We start from the raw sequence: 19,830 nt of genomic DNA on the forward strand, positions 1-19,830 counted from the left end.
AGATATTAAAATGATTTATCAGGCCTTTCTCTAAAGAAAACAAAGTTTTCTAAGTGGTTACTAATGGAAGTTTGGATGAGAAGAGAAAATGACGAGACAGAAAGGAAGATTCATTTACCCGTTTTAATTGTGCTTTAGAATGGCCACTTTACCAGTGTTGCCAGGTTACAATCTCTGCCAAAGAGGTCAATCTAATGGGTATATGAAAAGGAAGAAAAAAATAGATATATGTTTTTATTTTTTTTATTTATGGATTTATGTATATTTTTTACTCATCGCTTAAAGACAAAAGCTGTGATTCTTTAGAGGAAAGTGAGTGATGATAAACATTTCAGCATTCTAGATTCTGAAATCACTCTCTGCAGTTGGACTGCTCGGTTGAATGACATTAGCCTTTTATTATGTCACCATAGCCTCAGAGATATGTGTTATGAATGCATTCCGCACTTGCTGCAGTTTCTACAGATTACGTAATACACGTGTAGGAGTCACAGTGGGTTTTGCATCGTGAATGATGGGACCACAATATGGTCCCTTCGGATTTTCACAGGACTTCCTCAAATATAGCCAATTACTCTGTAGGAAAAATAGCAGAAAAAAAAAAGAAAAATATCAGACTGGAGGGAAAATGATAAGATAAGCTTACTTACTGGTCATTAAGAGTGTGATACATTATCGTTCAGATTTAAACTGTGGTGGTCCCTTGCTTTGGCCTTTCTTTGTTTTCTTCGGACAGAGATTGTGGTTAGCTGGCTTTGGGGAATATGGGCAGATTAAGAGATAAAATATGCAACAGGGTAGAAATTGAATATGATAGTGTTGTTTCTCCTTTGCAAAACAAGGAACAAAAAGCAATTAGAAGTTCCTTGAACTCATACATGCTTTTTAAGTTTGCATAGTTGACATAGATACAGATCATTTCTAGTATGCAGAAATAGACACTAGAAAATGTATGGATGCATCCACGCAATGGTGATTTTGCAAGTTCATTGTAATTTGAATTAACACTATGTTTTTAAAGAAAAGTTTTGACTTCATTTAACTTCAAAATTGCCAAAGCAATACTCCCAGCATATCCCACAAATAATTATTTTTCATGGGTTTTATCATTTTCCTTATTCCGTTTAATCAAAGATATTAGTCCATACATGCAACACTCATACACACATTTAGGTTTGCCATATTCTAGATTGACAAAGCTAAGGCTGGAGAGTGTTGCTGAAGGCTTTGGAGTTAGATGTGATATTTTAATAAATCCACTACTAAGTAATTATATCACTTTGAATAATTTAAGCTCTCAAAATCTTTCCTGCTTTACTTATAAATTGGTGATAATGATAGTATGTGCCATATTGTTATGATGATCATACGCCTCATATAGAAAATGCTAGTATTGTACATTTATTGACAGCCTGTAATATCTTTATCCTTACAAGTTTGACTATGAATAAAAAGAGCCAAGTAGAAACATTAATATTTCCAAAGGGTTATACCAATATTTTTCTTAACAGGTCATCAGATTCAGGGGCATCTGGCTGGCTCAGTCAGTTAAGTGTCCGACTTTGGCTCAGAGCATGATCTCAGGGTCCCACCGCTGGCCCTGTGCTCAACGGGGAGTCTGCTTGTCCCTGTCTCTGTCCCTTTTGCTCTCTCTCTCTCTCTCTTTCACTAAAATAAATAAAATATTTTTAAAAAATAGGTCATCAGACTCATCACAGTATTTTAAAGAAAACTCAAAATTTTGTTAGATATTTAAAAGCAGAACACCTCATCTTTTGCATGCTACAGGAATATTCTCAATAGTGTTCGTTGTTTCTTGATAATTCAACATTTTATACTTCCTTAAATTTCCCCAACTTCTCACTGCTTGCTTTTCTAGTTATTGGAATGTTGGATCACTATAAAGCAAATAATATAGACACTAGTAGGTCTCACTGATCAATTCAGTATTTTGTAATTTAACCGAAAAAGCAAACATTAAACTCTGCACAACTGAACTGATTAAATTCAGTATTCAATTTAAAGTGTTCAGCTAATAAAATCTTCCTTAGAAGCTTGAGACATTATTAAAAATAAATTAGATGAATTCATTATTTCATAAAATTTAATTTGATCTTGAGATTGCTATATTCCACCCAACTAGCTAGCCAAAAAGGAACTAGATTTCTATATGTAGCATTTGGATTCCTTGTCTTTCAGTGCTCTGTTAGCACGTTTCCAAGGAAACCAAATTCAGTTTTCAGCTGGGTACTGCCAAAGACAAATTTGAGCTGTGCATAGGGATCAAGATGATACACAATGTTAATCTTGTAATAACTGAACAGAATTCACCATGATACTATATATAAGACCCTTTTAAAACATTCCAAAAAGATGTGCTTTCATTTGGGGTGCTTTACTTGACAGAAACAGCTACATTATTCTTGATTATCACCTTATCATTGAGACAAATAATTCCGGATAATACTATAGGTCTCTAGAACCTTTGTGATAGAAGAAATTTGCAGGGTCGTAATCAAAGAGACAGTTTCTCTTTTGCTTATCCATCCATCTACCCATCCAGGTCATAGGAGCTTGAATTACCGGAGATGGTAATGGGGTGTACATCTCTGGGTAATGCTACAATCAACTTTCTTCATGCTTGGAGACAAATTACTATTCTCAGTAGTTTTTAAGATAGATTACTATTCTCAGTAGTTTTATTGTGTATCAGAGACTCTTATAATTTAAAAGTATTACTATTTGCTAAACTTTTATACTAATTGAGAAAAGAGACTTATTGTTCTGTTTGTCATGGAAAAGAATAATGTAGCGTTAAAGTAAAATTGTTCTTTATAAAGAATAATTTGAGAGTTTTACGAAGGATCTAGTGCAGCAAAAATTCTGAAGTAATTAAGATGAGGCCCAATTCTTCTTTACATATTGCAAATTAGCAGATTTAGAACTTTTACTTTCTATTTCATATATACATATTTCTATTTATACGTTCTATTTCATATATATATAACATGTATATAACTTACCGATACAGTATATATGTCACTTTTAAATCCAAATTATTAAAATCTAGAAAAGTGGTATTTATATTATTAAAGAATATCCAGTTTTCAGAAAAAAATATTTAAAAAGTACCTTTTTATTAGTAGATTATCAGCTCTCAAGAATATAGATAAATAAGTAAAGTGATATTTGCATGATACATTTTTGAGAGATAGTGAGCCTCTTTTTAGAATTATGTTTTTTCAGCAACATTTAGGAATAAAGTCTGTCTGGGAGGAACAAAATGGGGGACGTGGCAGCATACAAGTTGTTGAGCACCACAGTGGGAGCAGCTAAAGTAATTATTAGAGGATTTAAAACATTTTTCCACTCTTAGTTCTGTTAGAGAATTTTCTGGTAGCTTCCAATTCCCTCTCCTAAACACTCATGCGCGCAAGTAATTATGTCTTTATGCATTTACAAATTCACTAGTCTGAAATAGGCTTGTCTAATGGAGGACTGGGAGGACCTTGGGGGCTTAGGGAGTACACCGATACCAGAAGTTACTTGGTAAACACAAAATCAATGGGGATCTTCTGGCTTCCTCCTGAAATGGGCTTTTTCTCTCAAACACAGAGATATTTTGTGTATTCCACAGATTAATACTCTGGATCTTGAAGCCAAGATCAATTTATGCTTTCATTAAGGAGGAAAAACACTGTAGGGCTCTTTTGTAACAAGGAATCTGCATTACCTAATTAAGGAAGATATTTCTGTCTTTTTTTTTAATCTCCTATTGTAATGCACAGTGTCTCTTATGTAAAAGTGCATAGATGGTACATCTATTGAAAGGATTCTGAATAAAATATTCATATATTCCTAAAGATCTCTTTAATAGCTCTAATGAATCAATTTTTAAAAAAATATAAAACCAACAACAATAACAAAGCAGTTCTTAATTTGAATGAGTGGTCAAAACTTATTGAATTGAGATTATAGCCCTTTACCTGCTCTGTACCACTTAAAATACCCTAAATTATTGTCATGTTCACTTTCATTTGTATTAAATAAAACTAATTTTAGATGGGAATGAAAAAATGTAATTACTTATACTTGACTAAGTGGTTTGAGTTTTTTCCCCTATCAAAACCGACCAAAGGTTTTACCTCATGATATTTCCAGCTTCAGGTGATGGTTCTTTTGCTAATTTCCTATGACACGGTGGATGTCTCCCTCTTCATTTTGATGGTCTCCTAACTTGTATTTTCATCACCTGGGTAATGCAACTGACAAGTGTGTATATGAACACTGACACATCTCATCGATACATATTGTAGTCAAGGAGAGTAATTTGCCCAAAGATCATAGCCTGCCCAGCAATTTATCTCACACCTGCCCAGACAGACACAACAGTCTAGCTCATCCATCAAAGTTCATGATGTAAGCTCAGTGGAATTTGAAACATACAATAAGAAAATGAAATTGGTGTAATCAAGATTATACACAAGGTGACATAAAGCATAGAGTTACAGGTCCATATTTTAAACCAGTTGTTTGTAACCATCTAAACGTTCGAGTTTGTTGAAAAATAAATATACTTTTAAATATATTTTTCATGTTATGACTTCAAACCAACTGTTTATGGATTTAAGATATAAGAAATTAATAAGAATATTTAAAAATCTGTTTTTTTTCAATTTAGAGTTAATAAGTTAGCCACTTAAGTCCTAAATATATAGAAGGGCGGGTTGCAAATCGAAATCTGTCTTATGTCTGTGTTTCCAACACATTCTCATGGTCTCATAGAATTTAAATGATAGAATAAATTCTGATATGACTAAGTCTTAGTACAATAAACACTAATACCTTTTCAGTTCATTATGGAAGGATCTAACATTTAAAAAATGTTTTAATACGTTATCTTGTTTTCAAAATCTTGTTCCCTAAAATGAGCACTTAGAGGAGATAGATGATAGAGGAGATGATGATGATGAGCACTTAGAGGAGATAGATCTAGAAATGAGATGAGAAAACTGAAACTTGGAGAGGTTAAGAACTTTGATAAAATCTGGGTACTGGAAGTACCAAGAATAGAATCTAGATCTTCTGAAACCCAGACTTCTTTTCCACAATGCCAGATTGGCTTCTGTAGTATTGTTAATGTGCTTCAGACAGTAATGGTGAATAGTATTGAGTATCAGAATTTCAGAACTGAAGAGGACTCCATTGACCATTAAACATAATCGACCTGATTCTATAGATAAGAAAATTAAGTTCAAACTGAGGGGATACAACTAGATGAGGACTCAGGTTCCCAGACTCATCCACCAGATAGATGCTCTTTTTTTTTTTAATTTTTATTTATTTATGATAGTCACACAGAGAGAGAGAGAGAGAGGCAGAGACACAGGCAGAGGGAGAAGCAGGCTCCATGCACCGGGAGCCTGACGTGGGATTCGATCCCGGGTCTCCAGGATCGCGCCCTGGGCCAAAGGCAGGCGCCAAACCGCTACGCCACCCAGGGATCCCCTAGATGCTCTTTCTAGAACAACAAATTTCTCTTCAAATACTTGGTGTGTAACTTGCTCAAGGTAGAGCATGTGAATTTATTATCTCCAGGACTCATAACAAAGAGGCAACATTTTCTAAACAAACCGTTCTGCAAACCAGGATGTGATAAGTGATTTTTTTTAAGCGCCTATTCTCAAAACTAGTGGCATCTCTGGGTGCCAACCTAACATGCAAAACTTTGGGTTTGAAATTTAAGTGAAAGCATTATTTGTATTCTTACAGATAGCACAGTTAACCCCTGGAGCATAACTATATAGTTAGAGAGATATTATTTCAGGTGAATATGAAATCCTTAAATATTGGTTTCAGTTTATAGCTGGAAGTCTTAACACCCTGGTAGTATAGATTCCATTTTAATATAAATATGTAGGTGGATAAGAAAGCACACCCTGTTTTTAGATAGGCTTAGAAACTTAGTTTTAAAATGTTAATGATAAGATCTTAACTACATTAATATTTAGTTCAAATAGAAGTTGATGAATCAACCTACTTATTTCTATGATCGCCATCTTTAGATTTTATACACATTTAGGACTGGGTATATTTTTGACGAATGGATACAGAGTGGGGTGGTAAATATCCTAGGTTCTAATTTTTCACATGTTCCCCTTTACATTAAAATTTGGGGAACTTAGGTCTGTGCTGGCGAAAAAGTGGAAACAATCTGAAGGGAAATTAAATGGATGAATTTCTCTGGGTCAGATGCTTCAAATTCCATTATCTCAGAAGATGAAATTATCAACAAAGATCCAAAAATGTCACACAGTTTACCAGTGTAATTGATCTCCTCATCTGTTAACCAGAAAAGTACTGTCTGCACGGGTTTGGAAATTAGGACGGGGAGAGGAGGGCCAAAGTCCCATGGTGGAACTGTGTTGGTTGCTGTGAGATATATTTCTTCCAGTATTATTTTTATTGATGCCAGCACAAAGAGAGTAGGTCACAAATATCCGGTATCATAACATTTGTGTAAATAGAATCAGAGTGGCCAGTGGCCAGGACACTGACCTGGAAGTTAGGAAATGTTCAGCTTGGTTTTCACCCATCCCCAAGATCCCTCGCTGTCTTGTGTGTTGGTCACGTAGCCTCAGCCATCTGTTTGGTCAATTACAAAAAAGATGAAGTTGGGTTTGAGGATGTGTCGATCCTTGTACCTGTGGGTCGGCCAAGAGGGGACACTCATAATATCTGTTTGAATCATTGAATTTATTGGTTTTGGTGTCCTTGGAATCTATCATGCTTTCTATTCAAAGATGATTCATTGCAGTAGAGCTCACTTACCCTCTGATTAATTGTGGGGAGCTCACGGCATAGCCCACCCTGCAGCCTGCAGTGGGGAGGGTGTAGCCACCACCTCACAGGAGCGCCAGGTTGCAGGAATCGGCCTGGTCCAATCCTACAGTCTCCTTCAACTGGTAAGAATTACTGTGCCCTTCCCTTCAGATGAACTGTTTCATTAGGCAATATGTGACCTCTGCATGGAGCTTATTATTCTAATTACCCAGAAAGATGGATGGAACTGATTACCTCAGTCCCTTCAGTGCCTGTATGCTTGGCGGTGAACTTTTGTCGCTGCCAGAGTTACTAACATGCCTCGGTATCTCTCGAGTCTGGCTTATGTAGCTCTCCGAGAGAGAACCATGGTGGCCTTTGATAAGTTTTATGCCATGGCCACACATCTTTTTTATGACCCATTGTTTGCTCTCTTATGATAACCTTAAGAATAGCATTGTAATTTTGCTTCACTATGGCAGACTGCTTTTACTGCGTTTTCAGATATTTTCATTTTTCAAGCACAAGAATGAGACTGTCTACAAACTGCAGCCATACTACATGTGAATGGGTTTTGGTCTTGTTTAAGCGACCATAGAATAAATAACAGCAATCATACATTACAAGGAAACATTAAGGAGAGGAAAGAAGATATGTCAAGCCATTCCTATAATTTTAAATTTAGTTTGATTCTGTACACAAAGCTTAATAGATTTCTGTTTCCCACCATTGCTATCTCCTTTGCAACAACTAATTTCTCCTCATCAGGCTTTGCCTTGGTAGAAGTGTCAGTAGTATTGGTACATTTTTTTTTTTTCTTTTGACAAAACTACCAAATTGACAAATTTCCACTTGGTATAGTAAATAACTATAGGACAAGAAGGACTTGCATGCAGTAAAACAACAACAATAACAACAAGAACTAGTCTTACATTTTTGTGTTTTGGCAGTTTTTTCAGATGCAAATTTTGTGACTGTTAATAAACAACACTTATTAATAACAGCTATTATTTATTAAGCACGTACTATGTGCCGGACACTGTACCCTCTGTTTTATATTCATTACTTTTGGTGGGTGTCAGCTCCCTTTATCCAGTGGGGAACAGAGGCTTAAAAATTCTACTTTGGGGGACTTGATCAAAGTTTTGGAGAACAGATAATTCTGCTATAATCCATTGAGAGTCATTAAAGCAAAGTATATCTTATAACCATATATTCCCTCATGATCTTCTAAGTCCCCAGCAATTAAATCAGAGAAAAATGTGTAGCCTAAACTTAAACTTAAGTATTATTGTAGGGTTTTTATTCATTGTTAGTTACAAATTTCATGTACATTACAGTTATTTAATGACTTATGACTTTGAAATCATGTGATAGTCTATTTCAACCAAAATTAACAATGTGCATCATCCAAAGAGTAATTTCCTTTTTTAGCTCCATTGATTATTTATGACATGAGTTGGACCATCATGCAAAACCTTTTGTGGATCACCTCCAAAGCTGTCCTCACATTCTTTAGAATGTCCCCAATGATACGCATCTTTATTCACTGCTGATGAAAACTTTTCTCAGACTGTTCAAAGTTAACCAAATGAGATTATAACTGTAAAATCCTCAGTGCTATACTTGGCACATGAAATATTCAGGAAATCGGAGTTTTGTTACTATTATTAATATTTGAAGAGCATGTCTATTAACTACATTGGATGAGCAAATTGGGAAATACTGTTTGCAACACTAAGAGTAATGAGATTAATTATCTTATTTGGCTTTGAATGATTCTGAACACAACTTCAAAGGAGAAAACCCAGAATTTCTTAAATTAGTGACAGTGTGAGGTAAATGTATAATTTTTCAAGTGATACAATGGACACCATTCTTTTGAATAATTAGGCTTAATATGTTGTATCAAACACAATATTCAGTGCTTGGTAATTTTGCAATCATTAATATAAAACCAAAAGAATCATATCAAACAGTTACATAGAACTTACCATATACCATGCACTGTGAACTTTACATAATTTTGTTTCCTCACAACAATTTCATGAAGTAATCTCTATTATTATCAAATCCATTTTACAAATGAGAGAAGAGAGGACATAGCTCTGAGGCACCTTGATTGAATAAGATAGCAGAGCCAGCAAGTTGTAAAGCTAGGACTTGAGCCCAGGCAATCTGGCTTTGGAATCTACGCTCATGATCAAAACGAAGAACGATCAAAAAACACAAACAAAACAAACTAGGAACAATCAACAGAAAGCACTTTAAGTTAAAGAAGGAACTCACTGGCTAATTTATAAAGATAATGAGGTTAAATTTAAGAATAAATACTAAATTGACTCACGATTGTGTTTATATTTTAATCAAAACTAGTAACAGAATTCCATTAGATATTCATAAAATATATTTGTTTTGCATTCACAGGAATAGTAATAGTCTTAGAAGACCTGTAAGTTTTGTTAAATGGAAAAATGGAGAAACATTTGGTTGTTCTTGACCCTTGGCAGCTTAAAATATTTGTAAAACAGGTGATCAGTATTAAGGAGAGAACTCGTGTTGAGCACTGGGTGATGAATATGATGAATCACTAAATTCTACTCTTGAAACCAATATCACACTATATGTTAACTAACTATAATTTAAATAAAAACTCAACAAAACAAAACATTTGTAAAAAAAATTGTCCAGCATTTTGGAAAACTATATTTCTTTATAAGCATTATGATTTTAAGATAAAACATACATGAAGAATGTTATACATAAAAATATTATTTGTCTCATTTTCAAAAAAACACACTCAAAAACATTGATTTTCAGGTCATTGGTGATATGGAATGCAGTTGCAGAGCAATTGTGAATATTTCTTGTACCTCGATAAACTTGCATATATTGACCTTGTGAGCAACGAATGGCCTTGAGTTGCTAAAAAAAAGGGGGGGGGAGGGGAGAAAAATTTAACTTAAAAGAAACAGTTGTTTTGGGTCACCTGGGTGGCCCAGTTGATTGTGTCTTGACTCTTGGTTTTGGCTCAGGTAGTGATCTCAGGGTCATAGGATCGAGTCCTCCCAGGGCTCCGAGCTTAGTGGGGAATCTGCTTGAGATTCTTTCCCTCTCCCTCTGCCCCTCCCCCCTCCTTTACATGAATAAGCTTCTAAATTATTTGAAGAAAAATAAATAAACGAGTGGGTGAGTAAATAAATAAATAACGTGAAGAAAAAAATATATGCCTGCCCAGCAATAGTTTGTATTTCTATGAATTTAGCCTAGTGCTTTTCACTTTAACTTACTAGCATCTGCTGCATTCCCCCTTAATGATAATTTCAGATACACTGGGGTTTGTTGCTGAGCTAATTGTTAACATGAGCTACCTGTTGCTGTATGTTAAGATAATGAAGGAAATATCACTTACATATTTAGACTGCATTATGAGTGAATCCTAGCTGTTTGGGCTTCATTTCTTGTTTGTCTAAAGGAGTTAGTCACTAGAAATCTCTCATGAGTCAATCCCTGGAGATTTATGACTCAATTTTACAAACCATTTCAGAGAAGACTCTAAAAGTTTGGCAGCTTGCTAGAAATAAATAGCTAACTTCCTTTACAACTATTTAAGAAAGAGAATTTCTGGTTGGAAAAAGTCAAATTAGATATACTAAATTACTTTTTAAAGTTATTTTTAGGGGCGCCTGGGTGGCTTAGTCGGTTAAGTGTCTGCCTTCTACTCAGGTCATGATCCTTGGGTCCTGGGATCAAGCCCCACATCAGGCTCAGCGGGGAGCCTGCTTCTCCCTCCCCTGCTTGTGTACTCTCTCTGTCTCTCTCTCTCTGTCAAATAAATAAATAAAATATCTTTAACAATTAAATTATTTTAAAAAGAAAAATATTTGTGTCTCCAAAATTCAAACCACTTTAAGCTCTCATCCATAATGGGTGTCATTTTACTATTTTCTAAAAAATATTTTTCTCTCATTTTTTTTCTGAAATGAACCATTAAAAGTATCAATGGTTGTTTAATGAGCTTAAAATATTTCAATTCATTACTACATTATGATATTGTTATAAGGTGAAAATTTGTTCTTAGACAATTTCTCATGAAATTTCTTTTCCATTTCTAAGGCAATGTCTAACAATGCTAAGCTTTTAATCTATAATTTCTTTTATTAGAATGTTACCAAGAGAGATCTTTTTTTTTTCTTTTTTCAACCACTGAAACACTGCTACCTCAGGATTTAAACATGACTTTAATGACCAAAGCCTGGTGGAGCAGGAGTTGCTAAGAGAGGGAAATACTGCTGAACTAGAACTTGAACTAGTGACAAGAGTTCATAATTTTTAGAAATTGTGCTGGCTTCTTAATGGTGCTTTGTTGACACTGCTGGAAACACATTCCCATCTTAACCCCATCCAGAATCATTGATTGGTGACTAAATCGTAAGTGCCAGATAGCGAGTAGTGTGCATAAATACTGATTCTGGCTTTACTGTGCTTTTCTTCTGCAGAGATAACTTTCTAGGAATGAAAAGTTGATTCTCTTCCTCTGTGGCTTCTATGGAGAAAAATAATCTGTTAGTGCATTTAATGAAAATCCCGCTGAACGAGGCTGCTTACTCTTGGCACCTGGGCAAAGGAAATAGGGTGGATTTTTTCCCCCTTCAGAAAAAGACCGGGAAAGTGTTGCATAACATCCTGTGGAGCTCATTACCAATCTGAACTTCAAAAGACTGAACTAGGAGAAAGAGCCAGTTAGGATTCATATATCGGAACTTTGAACTAAAACAAGGAAGTAGGACATAAACTCAGTGAAAATGGTGTGGTACCAAAACCACTGATCTATAAATATGTCATTTCTGTCCTTAAGTTGCACAGGAAAGATTTGTAAATCAAAAATATTTTAAATTTAGAATTTATTGGCATGATTCATGACTCTCTTAGATTTCATAAATCTCCTGACGGTCTTGTAAAATATAGCAAAATGTATTTAAAGTGTATTATATAAAGCTTTTGAGGTACCTAAGCTATTTTGTTTATGGGTTGTTTTCTTAAAATTCTGAGCTTTCAAATGGAGAGTCATGTTCCTTATATCTCCTTAGTTATATGTTACTTTGGTACTTCTTAATTATTTTATGAGGCATGTTAATGAGCTTTGTGGGAATATGTTTAATTTTTCAAACTGAGCATGAATCTGGTTTTGATTGTTTCCCTTTTAATAGCTCTTTATTGTTTATGTCCGGCTGACTCACATGTGTCAGCACCTTCTAACTTTATCTAACCCACACCAAGTTTAGCGGGCAGACGCATTTCTATTATATGTTCTTATCTTTTCTAAGAATGAAACTTTTATACAGGTCTTTAAACAATTTTCAGCGTCTTCATGTTGCAAAACCACCTTATTTTGAATTAGATGTTACTTTGCCTGCTAAGTAGAGGGGAAATCAAAGCATCATCTTCACACTAAATGGAAGTGGATAACTATATAATATTATTCATGGAAAAATAATGTTTCTGCTCTTTTATCAGTCACGAGGATTTATTTTATAAGTTCTGCCCAGAGCAGTATTGTTCATCCACATACCAGTATAACCATCATCTTTGGAGTAGAGTTGAATCTCAAATTTCAACTGGTTTTAAATATTAATGACTATATTTAGAAGCTATAGTTTTCTTTTTTTTTTAAGCTATAGTTTTCTAAATCTCTGTGTGTCTGTCTATATGTAAATTTGATGGAATCACTAAAATAATGTGAACTTAATTTGCCTTTTTCGAATAAAATCCAAAATTCTAGAGTTATCAAGAGTAGATTCCAATCAGTCCCTTCATATCCATGCTCTTAATCATTCTCTTGCTGTTCTCATGGAAACCAACGCCGCCCATATCCTCTGGCAGATTCTTACAATATAACTTCAATCAATAGAGAGGAGTATAAAGATTAAAGTATTAAAAAGTTAACCCAAATCCCACCCTCCCATAACCGTTGTTAATACTTCAGGGATATTATTTTAATAATCTCTCAATGACTGTACATTGTTGAAAATAGATGAATAGGCAAAAGTATTATAATGAAATAATTACTTGCATGTTATATTAAGAAAAGAGGCAATATTTAATTTTGCTTCATTACAAGCTATATTTATATATGTTTCTAAAAGACCCCTAATATGTTATGAGAAAAAGAGAAAAAAGATCCTGGAAAGATCTGAGAGCTTGAATTCATTGTTCATTATTTTTGCTGCTGTGTCCGTTTAAGACAACATCCCATTTTATTACCACATTTGCTTCATTTCTGAGTGTTTTTTGAGTAAATCTCTTAATTGGCCACGTTATTATCTTACATTTTAACAGTCATTTCAGTTTTTATGTGTGAATATGCAGATCATCTAGGCAGAGCCTTACATGACATCATATATGTATAATAAAATACAATTTTCACTTAATTCAGTCTTCAGATATTTTTTAATTGGCAGGCCAGGCATTGACTGTATTTGAATGTATTTCAAAAAACTGTACATTTATTTTTGTGAAAGCACTACCTCTGTTGTCTAATGCAAAATAGATAGATAGATGATAGATAGATGATAGATGATAGATAGATGTGTTTCCAGGATGTAAAGATATATCCAATTTAAATAGCAAAAAACTGAAATATAATACAGCAACATTGCAGTCATTTCTGTTTTTAAAATAACTGTTTTATTGTATAACATCCAACTGAAAGAGCAGTTATGAGAAACAGACCTCCACATACACCTTAACAGCCTTATCGACAGTTTCCTGTTGGCACGAGATACCAATCACGGGTAGAGCCATGGTTATCTGCTTGTCGACTCATACCATGTGCATCTTTGAAGAATTAATTCCATATTGCTGAGCATTGTCATAACCATTCTGGTAAGTTCCCTGTAGAATCATCCCTGAGGATGACCTGTCTACCGACTGACACAAAGTGACTTCCAAAGCACCGAGGTACTCTGCAGCACTGTTGGCACTGTTGTGAGTTTCTGCCACCAAATCTCTCTTCAGCAGACTCGAATGACCTCTGATATAGTTCCCCCTGTAGCTGTGGGTATCAAACATACGCCTTTTGTGTGAATAATGGGCCTGATGGTCCTCCCCCATGCTTCCTCACGCCTGGAATGACATTCCTGTAGAGAGCTCCCACATGGAACACAACGTTGGACATTTCCTATGCTGTCAAAATCACTGTAGGACATTGTGTGTGTGTGTGTGTGTGTGTGTGTGTGTGTATGTAACAGTGAAAGGTATTTTAAAGAACTGAACTATCGAAGGCATTTTAAAGAACTATCAAAATCACAAAGATTTTCCTGAAATGGGATCCTTCCATACTTAGTTCCAGATAGGGGCCCTTCCCTACTTCCTCCTAATCAAGGTGTTTTAAACCTTCTATCCTGGCCATAATTTGGGGTATCCAAGTAAGCAAACATGATGTCAATGGTTGTGGTTGGTGAGGAAAAAGCTGGAGAAAATCAAGTGTCATGAGTCCCTGGAGGTGGCTGCAGCGGCAGTGAAGCCTTGAGAAAGTGGGAATACCTAAAAAATGACAGTGACAAGAACTGGAGCTACTCGACTAGAGACCAGTGGAAATAAATGGTGCTGTTTTATTTTTTTATATAGGGTTTGTAAGTACTTTGTCCTTAAATTTTTGAGTGCTCAAAAGAGCCCATCTGTTGCCTTTAGAATTAAAGGATCACGGGCTCTTTTTATAGTCATAATTATTATTAAATCATTAAATGTATTAAAAATTCATGTATCGATTTCTAGTGGCTGATGAATGATATAATGGTGTGTGTGTGTGTGTGTGCACATGCATGTGTACAAGATTCACCTCCAGCGGGGTCACTTGGATAGGGGCTACATCTTAGAGAAACAGCCTCTTGATATAGTTCATCCTTCTTTTCCCCGTCTTTACTACTCCCTCTGGGTATCCCTGCATCTAATTTTCTGGGAACCAACTTCTTTAAATCTGTGAATCTATCTTACAAGTTATCAACAAAGTATTTTGAAAATTTTTTTAAAAAGTATTTTGAAAATTCACAAATATTTGGGATGCCTCACGTGTGTATTTTGAAGAGCAACAAGGCTGCCTTTATTGGCAAAGTGAAAGCGAAGGAGTGAGTTAATGAATTTAATTATTATAGATGGCCAATCTGAAGAGTTCAAGCAAACATTATCTCTTCTTCAGCAGGAAATTTTTCTGCTTGAATCACTTTCATAATTGCCTCAGGTCTCCACTCTACCTGAGTGGGCGGCCTTCAGCTCTCTCTACATAGTTATAGTTAAATTAGACTTGACTGAAAGACTCGGCCTCTCGGGGATTTTTTTTTTTTTTTTTTTTTTTGGAGAATTTGGAGGGTTCAGAGGCTTAGCCACAGCCTGCTAGCAGGGCCACTACGCAAGAAAACGGTAGCTCTGTTAGAGTTTCAATTAAGGTGTGTGCTTCCATCTAGATGGGTTGTTTGTTGTTGGCGCTTCAGTTTTGGTCTCTTAAAACTGTATTCTTTTAATCCTTGGAAAAATAGAAAAAAAAAGAACATCGTTTAGCAGGGAACAAAATAATCTACTTAAACTTGATATCTGACAAAATATAAATGAGTTCAAGTGAAAAATAGTAGCTTATTGCCCTCTTCTGTCCTCTGACCCCAATAACATGGTCTGTGTACTTAGAGCCCTATGAGATCATTTGAGAGTGGAAAACACAAATGGAGCTGTAGGGGGGAGACCTTAGAGCCAGCTCAGGGACTTGCCTACTCAGGGTCTCTTACTGTGGACATTCATTGCTGTTTCTCGAGGATTGCACCTGACAAAACACAACGGCTTTCAGGGAAAGAAAGTGAGGTTTGAGGCGTAGCCAAATGGCTGATAAATGAACGATTCTAAAGTGAGAATGAAAAATCATAGCAGTAAAATGTAGTTTTTTATGATCTAAAGTCCACTTTCATTTTTCTGTACGGTCTTGTGGAGAATGAGCGCGAGGCACCGTCTGCAGCGTGGAAGGCTCGTGAACTGTGGCAGATTGTGAATAGCTGTGTGCCCCTGCACCCCGGCTTGCCTTAACTCGGGGTTCCTTTTGGCCAGCTTAATTGGAATACCGGAGTCCGGAGTCAAACCGATCAATACCAAATCTCTTTTGCCCGTGATAAGCAAATGACTAGCTCCATTAACATCAGCAACTGCTGGGCCTGAGAAGTGAGGGAAGGCTCTATTTGCTAGCGATTTTCTGACCATGAAAATTGGCTAGGCCATGCATTTCGGAGACTCAATTTGAACAGAGATTTCTCAGTGAAGAGTATAACAAATAAGCAGAAATAGAATTTGGAACTTGGGCTCAGATGACTCAAGATAGTATAGTATAGAATCAAGCTGATAAGAGGGAGAAGGTGAGCAAAAAAAAAAAAAAAAAAAAAATAGACGACTTCACACCCATTTTCACCTGCTTGAAAAAGGAAAAGAAAATGGTAAGGGGGAAAAAAAATGATTCTCCTTACCCTTGGTTGAAATTATCATCACTGGCACCAAATCTCTGAGAGCTTAGAAGAGCTCAGCAGTGCCCTGAGGTTCAGAGCAATTGCTTTGAGATGTTATAGGTTCGGAGATATTTGACCCGAACACCCCATTTCTGGAAAGCCTAGCCCTTTTGACAGGTTAGTACTTTAAAATGCCTTTCATTGATGCACTGAAAAATGTACCACAGTGATTCTGACTGCATAAGAAATGTCCGAGGTTGTTTCCTGTTTGGGGTCTCTCTACAGGAATGTGTCTGTGTTTTCCGCTCATTTATTTATCTGATCTAGACACTGTGCTGAACATTCAAGATTCGAAAGTGGCCTTTCCTTGGGGAGCTCATGGTCTGGTGCCACTGATAGAGGGATAAATCCATATTCCGACTCAGAAATGTAAATGCTAATAGAGGTTTCGATTACGTTAAAGGAGAACAAACTGTTTATCAATTTGCTCCATTTCTCAACAGAACTTGTTGTTGTCCTAACCTTGTGCCAGGCACAGTGTAATGTGCTTTTTACATATTTGTATGTATCTATTCAACCCTCACAATACTCTTGGGAAGAAGGTATAACTACTAACCCCACATTACAAATAAGGGAACAGGTTAAAAACGACTGCATTTCTGAGCCAAGGCCACACAGGTAGTGAATGTCCAAGCCAGGATTCACATCCAGGCCAGCTGGATTGCAGAACCAAGTTCTTACTCACTGGCTTAAATTCCTTCCCTGTACAAGAATCGTGTCATGTAGTAGGCAAGTGGCTCATAGCATTCAATAATGAATGTTCTTTATGCTCCTTGTCTAATTTACTTTTTATTCTGAACTTGTATCATCTCCTTTTTTACATTTATTAGTGTGTTCTATCACAGTAGATTTGGGTATTGTTTATTTATAACATTTTACAGTCTGACATTTACATACATATTATGGCGCATAGACATCTCCTTCATTATGTTCTTCAGAGCATTTATAATTTTAAAGGAATAATTGGTTTAGGTAAGCCACCATTATGCTTTCTAAATATTAGAATGTTAGTGATAGTTTTAATACCATAATAAGCTGACAAGTGATCTACAACATATTTTCTTGTGATAAAAACCTGTATGAGTTTTTATCATAAAATCTTAAGGCCACACACTTGTGTTCGTGTGCTTCCTTAGATTATCCTGAAAGAAATGTTAGAAAAATACTCAATACTTTTGTTCACAATAGCTCTGTTTTCGTTCTTTGATTGCTGTATTCTAAACACACAACAACAGATTAAGTATGAAAATAGGAAACTAAAAAGTCATACCAATACAGGCATTAGCAACAAGAAGCTCATCCTCCATACAGTGTAAATGTCTGAACATCCAGCTATTGAAAGGGAGCAAAACCTGACCCAGTGCTTGAAGACAGGGCCTGATCTGGAGTTCTGCTTCAGGTGACGTTAGGCTAAAAAAGCCAAGCCCTGTTACCGATTTTCATGTGTAGTTGTAGCTTTTCCATAAATTGTAAGCCTGAAGAAGTTAGCAATTGAATAAAATTATCTGTTGGTTTAGAGGTTGGATCTTTCCAAGGTTGATTTTTTTTCCAATATAGTAGCCCCCTTCCCCACTTATCTGTGGTTTTACTTTCCATGGTTTCTGGTACCCACTGTGTGTTCATAGTCAACTATGGTGTCTGCGAGCAGATGGTCCTCCTTCTGACCTATTGTCAGAAGGTCAGTGGTAGTCAAATGCGTCATCACAATGCTTCTGTCATTCACCACAGCTCATCTCATCACAGAGACATTTTATTATCTCACATCATCACAAAAAGAAGGATAAGCACAGTACAAAATATTTTGAGAGAGAGAAAACATTCACATAACTGATTATAGTATATTATTATGTGTTCTATTATTAGTATTTTTAATCTCTTACTGTCCCTAATTTATAAGTTAAACTCTGCCATAAGTATGCATATAGAAGAAAAAAACATAGTGTAGGGTTCAGTTTTGGAATCCACTGGGGGCTTGGGAATGTATCCCCTGCAGACAAGAGAGGACTGCAGTCATTACAGAAAGCATTCATGAATTGGAGGTTAGCACTGAGGAATAAATCAAGAATATAGCTCTGAGAGGCGAAAGCTTAAGAAATGTAATAAAGCAGTCTTAGTAGCTTGTGGGATAGATTGCAGTACTCTAATATTTGCCCAAAACAAGCTCCAGAAAAGAGGGGAGACAATGGCAGAAACAGCATTTTAAAATATAACACAAAAATAACCTAAAAGTGGCATTTTACAGATCAATATATAGCCACTGAAAGATTTTTTAAATCAGCATTTATTATTTTCATCTTTGGAGACATTTATATCTGTCTATGAACTAGAGGGGTAGGAATTAGAAATATAATAAATTCATAGTCCTGTAATTTTCAATTACGTGTTATAACTCTTATTCTTAAAAATCCAGAATAAAATTCCTTTATTCATTCATGAGAAAAAAAATCACAATTTGTTTAGATATTACTGCATGAGCTGAATGTGTAATGCACTTGGGGAAACATATAACAAAATAAAAAAAAAATCTCAAAATAAATCAATATAAAGTTAACAAGCTGAGTATAATGCCCTTGTGTTTGCCGGAATACAAGTGGATGAAATCTTAATAGGAAGCCCAGAGAATTATGAGAGGTGAGTAGGTCTCCAGAAAGAACACTGAAAGCATAAGATACGACAAATGGGCATGTCTGCATAACCAAATATATTTGAAGGAACTTAATTCAGTAACCCATCACAAACTCATACTGAATTCTTGTTTATCAGAGAAAGAATATAAATATCTATCTGTATATCATAGATGTAGATATAAATACAGTTCCAGATACAGATAAGTAATTTGATAAATAAAGCAGATTATGAAGTTGGGTATTGCAAATTGAAAATTTTAAAGTAAGATATAATTGAAAATTAATAAAAATAACTATCATTTATAGATTATGAAGACATTTTCAGTGCAGTGTGTTCCAAAAATAGTTTGAGCAATACCAGTATTTCCCAGAAGGATAAACTGTTCTTTGAAAGATGATCATGATCTAATCATAATTTTCTAGAAATTTACAAAAGAAAAAATAGTCATATTATTATTATTTTTAAAATATTTTATTTATTTATTAATGAGAGACACACAGAGAGAGAGAGAGAGGCAGAGACACAGGCAGAGGGAGAAGCAGGCTCCATGCAGGGATCCCGACGTGGGACTCGATCCCAGGACCCCAGGATCACACCCTGGGCTGAAGGCAGTGCCAAACCACTGAGCCACTCGGGCTGAAAATAGTCATATTAATCTATGGTCACTGATCATAGATTTTTCTAAGGTACAACTATTTTCCAGTTTGTTCCATTTACCCTGAGGATGTATGAACGATGAGATGATGATGATGATGATGTAATGATCAATACCTGAAACATAAGGAGCTGTAGTGTACTCACTATTCCAAGTGCCATATATGTCTTAGCACTTTTAATTGAT

General features: G+C 35.5%; 1 protein-coding gene and 1 long non-coding RNA gene across 6 annotated transcripts in view; one reads left to right on the top strand and one right to left on the bottom strand.

Moving 5' to 3' along the window:
* The window catches only part of NAALADL2 (N-acetylated alpha-linked acidic dipeptidase like 2), a 1,264,638-nt gene that overhangs the window by 1,144,899 nt on the left and 99,909 nt on the right, over positions 1-19,830 (top strand). The window lies entirely within an intron of this gene.
* On the bottom strand, positions 379-17,948 carry LOC112645982 (uncharacterized). The gene is made up of 3 exons (XR_003127393.3): positions 17,632-17,948; positions 6,559-6,645; positions 379-576 (listed from the first exon to the last, which is right to left on the bottom strand). It is a non-coding gene; the product is annotated as an uncharacterized LOC112645982 (long non-coding RNA).

The sequence above is a fragment of the Canis lupus genome, chromosome 34 (assembly GCF_003254725.2).
Source record: "Canis lupus dingo isolate Sandy chromosome 34, ASM325472v2, whole genome shotgun sequence".
Taxonomy (NCBI): domain Eukaryota; kingdom Metazoa; phylum Chordata; class Mammalia; order Carnivora; family Canidae; genus Canis; species Canis lupus.